General features: G+C 39.2%; 1 pseudogene across 1 annotated transcript; it reads left to right on the top strand.

Annotated features, from left to right (window-relative positions):
• Positions 1-355: 355 nt before the first annotated feature.
• LOC311373580 lies at positions 356-7416 on the top strand (annotated as a pseudogene). Its single transcript, XR_014684273.1, has 4 exons — positions 356-4653; positions 4948-5034; positions 6511-6749; positions 7187-7416. The product of XR_014684273.1 is annotated as an uncharacterized misc_RNA (transcript).
• Positions 7417-7500: the final 84 nt, after the last annotated feature.

Below are 7500 nucleotides of genomic sequence, written 5' to 3'. Positions count from 1 at the left end.
GATGTCAAATCAAAAGCAGGGGAGAAAGTCATAAAGTCTAACTCAAATAAAAAATGAAAAAGGGGAGTTGAATCGAGTGAATTAAATAAAGACTAAATCAGCATTAATGTTTCAGCGATTTTGTGTGTAAATGCATGTGCATGTGCCTGTGTAAGTATGTGTGCGTGTGCATGTGTAAGTATGTGTGCGTGTGCATGTGTGTGCGGGGGAGCTTGTGAGTGCATGTGCATGTGCGTGTGCGTGTGTAAGTATGTGTGAGTGTGTGTGTTTGAGTGTGTGTGTGTGTGTGTGTGTGTGTGTGTGTGTGTGTGTGTGTGTGTGTGTGTGTGTGTGTGTGTGTGTGTGTGTGTGTATGTGTGTGTGTGTTTGTTTCCATGAAAAGTTGGGACAAATGTCTGGACAAACACCAACAAAGTCAGGACGTGTTGAAATGTCAGGACAAAATCATGGTCCTGACTTTTCTGACCATACTACAGTGATCTGCAGTCTTAAATAATGCATCTAGTACAAGAATCTCACTTGTCCTAAATTTTCATGATTTCCGGAAATATTTTGTGTAAGTGTGTATAGGTTTTTGCTCAGCTGTGTGAACGCCAACTAGCGGTGACATTTAGAACTTTCAAACACTTTGCGGTCACGTGACTTTATGTCCTGACATTTCATGTTTGCCTGATCACACACTCCTACCTCCTAACTCCGAAGCGATAGCTGGCTGATAACAAATTCGCATTGTATTAATACTATACATGCAAGACTACTACAACATTGCAGTTGTAGTAATGTTCAGCGAATCATGCTGCGTGATTGATTCGGACAAATACACAATATTAACCCGTATGTAACTGTTGCAATGCAGTTCTGACAGGCACGGTTCGAACATCGCCATAACCAAAATTGATTGGAGTAGTAGTGAGTGGAGAAGTCAATATTTATGAATGCCGGTATTTAGTGAAGTTATGTTTCTTTAGACACCGGCACCGTGGCAACGCTTCAAATGACAATTCGGTGGACCACCATCATTCTGTTAGATTCCCGTGCTTAGGCGTCTTGCATTTTCACATTTGCGCGAGGCTGATTTTAGGGGTAACTCCTCCCCCACCACAATCATACCACAACGCGGGAAAATGTTTCCCGCGAAGACGACAAGACTACCGCCCTTGACCTCGCCTTAGGAGAGAAGCGGACGCCAGAACAAGCGGAGGTATGTTCATCATTATACTTGTGTTGATGTAAATATGCAAGCAATACGTTTGTCCAATATTTGGGCACCTCAACCGCAATGTATGTAGGCCTATCTATGTTTTGTCATTCACCAAGCCTGTAGTAGTTTGCGGTCACAAGTGCTATTGAAGTGCGCTACGGGAAATAGAATATAATTAATATTCTCTACGTATTTATCAATTATACTCAATGTCTCTCAAATTGTACAATATATAGGCTAACACTAAATACAAAGTTGTTTGTGACGCATCGCCATGCTCAAAGAGTGTGGCCGAGTTCTCAACAGCTTGCTTCATTATTATTCGTTCGTTCTATATCATTATATACTATATCATTAATATAAGGTTAAATTAAGTTTTATTTAAAAGCGCACCAAGGTGATATTAGTCATTGATGAGCTTTTGAGATTAGGAGGTAAATAAAAGGGGAATATTGAACGTCGAACTGAATTAATCGTTGCGGACATAATGTGTAGGCCTATAACGTGTATTCCCTTTTTCTTTAACACATGTAATACATTAAATATATCTTAAACCAATCAATCAATTTGGACGATAGTCTGATATAAAACGTAATACAAGTGTGTTGTTGTATCGGACACTCGTGTTGTTGTATCGGACCCCCGATTAGCCAGCCAGTCCTGTGTGCGTATGCAAATTAGCCATGTGCGCCAAACAGAAAAAGGGCCCTATCTTGCGCCCGGCGCAATTGACTTTCTACACAGACGCATGTGTCGTTGACACATGCAAACTATTAACCTGATTTAAATATTATGATGTCAAAGATTATTCATACGTGTGAAACTGCATAGAAATAGCGTGTAGATTGTGGAAACATTTTTTCCATATGGCTGCATGAATGAACATGAATGAAGTATATAACGCATATATATATATTAAAATAATAATAATAACAATAATGCATTCGAGCAAAGTATATTCCAGGCTTCCTACTATACTACACTAATATTGCTACTACTCCACTTCTGTGTCCCAATATTGTTCAAACGAGGATTGTGTGAGATATGCAAGTTTATGCCTTGAAATCATTTGGGCATTAAATGTTTATGGCATAGAGTCCTAGTTATTCACGTTGTCCTGACTACTACTACTGTGAATAACTAGTAGTGTAGTACTTCTACTACTATGCTATTACTACTACTACTGTTCCTACTTCTACAACTGCTAATACAACTAGTATGGTACTACTATACTATTACTACTTCTACTGTTCCTACTACTTCTACTACTTCTACTACATTTGATGTTACTACTACTACGGCTACCGCTGCCAAATTTGATTCCGATGTCCAAATATTGTTCCCTCAAGGATTGTGTGAAGTATGCAAGTTTATGTCCTGAAATTGTTTTGCCATGAAATGTCTATGGCTGACTTCAAGTATAAAAGTGTATTTATTATTGCACTGAGTATTTGCTGTTTGAATAGTTGGTGTGTACTCCCTTAATTGGATTAATCTTTTTCTAAATAGATTGCAACCCTCTTCATCCAACCAACAGCAAGGTTGGAGAGGAGCATCATACATCTTTTTGTGAAGTGGTTAGCACACCACACATCATGGAAGTACAGGTAAGGATTGATTTGAGAATGGTGGTTCTGTGGTTTGAATGCCATCTTAATGTTGATGCCTCTAGCTTCTGTTTGAGGCTGAGATTTCATACAGGCTTCATCAGTGTGTGTGGGATCACATGGTGGAAGTGATCTGGATTTTGTGAAGGAATGCAAGATTTTTTAAAGAGGAGCAACCTGCTATTGAATAATGTTGATGAAAAGATGATACAATTCAATAACTTGGTCCACAATGATCAACTGTGTAAAGCTGGTGTCTATTGCACTAAATAATCACATTTTCCTCATGAAAAGCTGCCAAGCCCTTTGCTTCAACCTGCGTCCAGCACGTGTGTCGAGACCCATGGATCCCTGATCGGTGAACCTCCAGCAAATGTACAGGTATGATCTCCTAATAAGTAGGACTATATAGGAGTACACACATTATTTCACTACTCCCCCCATGTTATTCTTAGATCCTAGACACATTCTGTCCAACATTGTGCCCGTTTGATACTACCATGGGGAGCTGGAAAGGACCTCCAAATACGGCTACTGTGGTTGCCTCAAACACTGACTTAAACATTCTTTAGTGAAAAATGGTCACAAGTAAAAAATGTACTGACTTTGTCCAGAGGAGTGTGTGACTTCTGTCAGAATGAAAATTTTACCCTGATGTCCCAACATTGTTTAACCGAGGATAGTGTGAGTGTGTGAGATATGTATGTTTATGTCCTGAAATTGTTTTGCAATGAAATGTCTATGGCATGGAGTCCTAGTTATTCACAATGGTCTGACTACTACTATTGCTACTATTACTACTACTATAATACTTCTACTATACTACACTAATATTGCTACTACTCCACTTCCGTGTCCCAATATTGTTCAACTGAGGATTGTGTGAGTGTGAGATATGCAAGTTTATGCCTTGAAATCATTTGGGCATTAAATGTTTATGGCATAGAGTCCTAGTTATTCACGTTGTTCTGACTACTACTACTGTGAATAACTAGTAGTGTAGTACTTCTACTACTATGCTATTACTACTTCTACTGTTCCTACTACTACTACTACTTCTACTACATTTGATGTTACTACTACTACGGCTACCGCTGCCAAATATGACTCCGATGTCCAAATATTGTTACCCTCAAGGATTGTGTGAAGTATGCAAGTTTATGTCCTGAAATTGTTTTGCCATGAAATGTCTATGGCATGGAGTCCTAGTTATTCACAATGGTCTGACTACTACTATTGCTACTATTACTACTACTATAATACTTCTACTATACTACACTAATATTGCTACTACTCCAATTCCGTGTCCCAATATTGTTCAACCGAGGATTGTGTGAGTGTGAGATATGCAAGTTTATGCCTTGAAATCATTTGGGCATTAAATGTTTATGGCATAGAGTCCTAGTTATTCACGTTGTTCTGACTACTACTACTGTGAATAACTAGTAGTGTAGTACTTCTACTACTATGCTATTACTACTTCTACTGTTCCTACTACTACTACTACTTCTACTACATTTGATGTTACTACTACTACGGCTACCGCTGCCAAATATGACTCCGATGTCCAAATATTGTTCCCTCAAGGATTGTGTGAAGTATGCAAGTTTATGTCCTGAAATTGTTTTGCCATGAAATGTCTATGGCCGACTTCAAGTATAAAAGTGTATTTATTATTGCACTGAGTATTTGCTGTTTGAATAGTTGGTGTGTACTCCCTTAATTGGATTAATCTTTTTCTAAATAGATTGCAACCCTCTTCATCCAACCAACAGCAAGGTTGGAGAGGAGCATCATACATCTTTTTGTGAAGTGGTTAGCACACCACACATCATGGAAGTACAGGTAAGGATTGATTTGAGAATGGTGGTTCTGTGGTTTGAATGCCATCTTAATGTTGATGCCTCTAGCTTCTGTTTGAGGCTGAGATTTCATACAGGCTTCATCAGTGTGTGTGGGATCACATGGTGGAAGTGATCTGGATTTTGTGAAGGAATGCAAGATTTTATAAAGAGGAGCAACCTGCTATTGAATAATGTTGATGAAAATATGATACAATTCAATAACTTGGTCCACAATCATCAACTGTGTAAAGCTGGTGTCTATTGCACTAAATAATCACATTTTCCTCATGAAAAGCTGCCAAGCCCTTTGCTTCAACCTGCGTCCAGCACGTGTGTCGAGACCCATGGATCCCTGATCGGTGAACCTCCAGCAAATGTACAGGTATGATCTCCTAATAAGTAGGACTATATAGGAGTACACACATTATTTCACTACTCCCCCCATGTTATTCGTAGATCCTAGACACATTCTGTCCAACATTGTGCCCGTTTGATACTACCATGGGGAGCTGGAAAGGACCTCCAAATACGGCTACTGTGGTTGCCTCAAACACTGACTTAAACATTCTTTAGTGAAAAATGGTCACAAGTAAAAAATGTACTGACTTTGTCCAGAGGAGTGTGTGACTTCTGTCAGAATGAAAATTTTACCCTGATGTCCCAACATTGTTTAACCAAGGATAGTGTGAGTGTGTGAGATATGTATGTTTATGTCCTGAAATTGTTTTGCAATGAAATGTCTATGGCATGGAGTCCTAGTTATTCACAATGGTCTGACTACTACTATTGCTACTATTACTACTACTATAATACTTCTACTATACTACACTAATATTGCTACTACTCCACTTCCGTGTCCCAATATTGTTCAACTGAGGATTGTGTGAGTGTGAGATATGCAAGTTTATGCCTTGAAATCATTTGGGCATTAAATGTTTATGGCATAGAGTCCTAGTTATTCACGTTGTTCTGACTACTACTACTGCGAATAACTAGAAGTGTAGTACTTCTACTACTATGCTATTACTACTTCTACTGTTCCTACTACTTCTACTACTTCTACTACATTTGATGTTACTACTACTATGGCTACCGCTGCCAAATATGACTCTGATGTCCAAATATTGTTCCCTCAAGGATTGTGTGAAGTATGCAAGTTTATGTCCTGAAATTGTTTTGCCATGAAATGTCATGGCATTAAGTCCTAGTTATTCACATTTGTGTGACTACTCCTACTACAACTACTACACAAGGGATTATAACATCTGATCCTGTGTATTAATGAAAAACTACTGCTATACTCCTACTGCTACTTCTAATATAGTATTACTGTTACTACTTGCCACTAAAATGACTATACTATTGAAATTGGTACTGCAGCTAAATGAATGTTTGAGTGTGAGATATGTAACATTATTTCCTAAACTGTTTTTGACATTACATGGATTACAAGGATTGTGTAAGTGTTTGAGATACGTAGGTTTATGTCCTGGAATTGTTTTGACATGAAATGTATATGGCATAGAGTCCTAGGTTTTCACATTGGTCCGACTACTACGACTGCTAATACTAGGACTACTACTACTAAAACACTACTACTACTACTTCACTACTATGTCCCAATTTTGGTACAACCAAGCATTGTGTGAGATTGATATCAGTATGTTTAAATCCTGAAATTGTTTTGATGTGAAATGTCTATGGCAGGAGAGTCCTAGTTGGTCTGACTTCTACCACTTTTACTAATACTATATTAATACTGCCACTACTACTTATGCTACTACCACTACTGCTACTACTAATACTACTACTGCTACTACTATTGCATCTGCTAATATACTACTGTTTTCTTCCTTAGGTGTCAGGTGACCTGGATATCTCGGATGACTATAGTGACAATAGTGACTATAGTGACAAAGACTACATCCCAGATACAGATTCCTTACCAGGTGCAAATGTAAACTTGAGGAGGAAGTGGGAGACTGCGGAAGTCCAAGCAATTGAAAGACATTTAATGGACTACATAAGGGGATGTAAAGTTCCTGGAAAGAGGCATTGCATAGCCGTTTCTCAATTCGCGTTCTTGTGTGTTCTTGTGTACTTGCGTTCTCGATAAACGTCATCAGTGATAGCCCAAGCACTGTTCCAATTCCAAGTACGCGAGTACGCGAGTACGCGAGTACTCTCGTAAAACCCGGAAGTGTTCTCGATGCGTTCTCGATGAGGCCGTTCCACCGAGGATGCATCGGAGGTGACTCGTGTGGACTTGGGACCGTTAAATATCCCAGAATGCATCATCGAGTCCACTGCTGTTCCAATTGCAGGTGCGTACTCGCGTTCTCGGAACTTGGGACCGTTAAATATCCCAGAATGCATCATCGAGTCCATTGCTGTTCCAATTGCAGGTGCGTACTCTCGGAAGTTCTCGGAAGAAGACTTGAAAGTCCGGACTTGCCAAGTACATACTTCCAAGTCCGCGAGTACGTAGTCCGCGTACTTGTTATTGAGAAACGGCCCATGTCTTATCTGTTGAGAGAACCCGTCGCACTGAAATGTCGGAATTGGTCTAGCATAAAGTATTACGTCAACAACCGTATTGACGTTGACTGAAAAGAAAAATGAGCCAGTAGGTCCGAGCAGAGCAAGGCTGTTCTTGCCCTTCTGCTTTTGCTCAACGCAACATGTTATGTTCTAAATTTGTTTTGTTAATTCACGGACAACCGTGACTTTTTATACATGTATATGTATATGTATACAACTTGAAAGCCGCTATATACATAGCACAAAATGAAATGAAACCTTGAATAAAACATTCATTGGGATTAACTTGTTTGCGACATGGTTTGAT

The sequence above is a fragment of the Micromesistius poutassou genome (genome assembly GCF_964030765.1).
Source record: "Micromesistius poutassou genome assembly, contig: SCAFFOLD_5819, whole genome shotgun sequence".
NCBI classification, from domain to species: domain Eukaryota; kingdom Metazoa; phylum Chordata; class Actinopteri; order Gadiformes; family Gadidae; genus Micromesistius; species Micromesistius poutassou.
The sequence above is the reverse complement of the archived record's forward strand: the minus strand, read 5'-3'. Positions and strand labels throughout refer to the sequence as shown.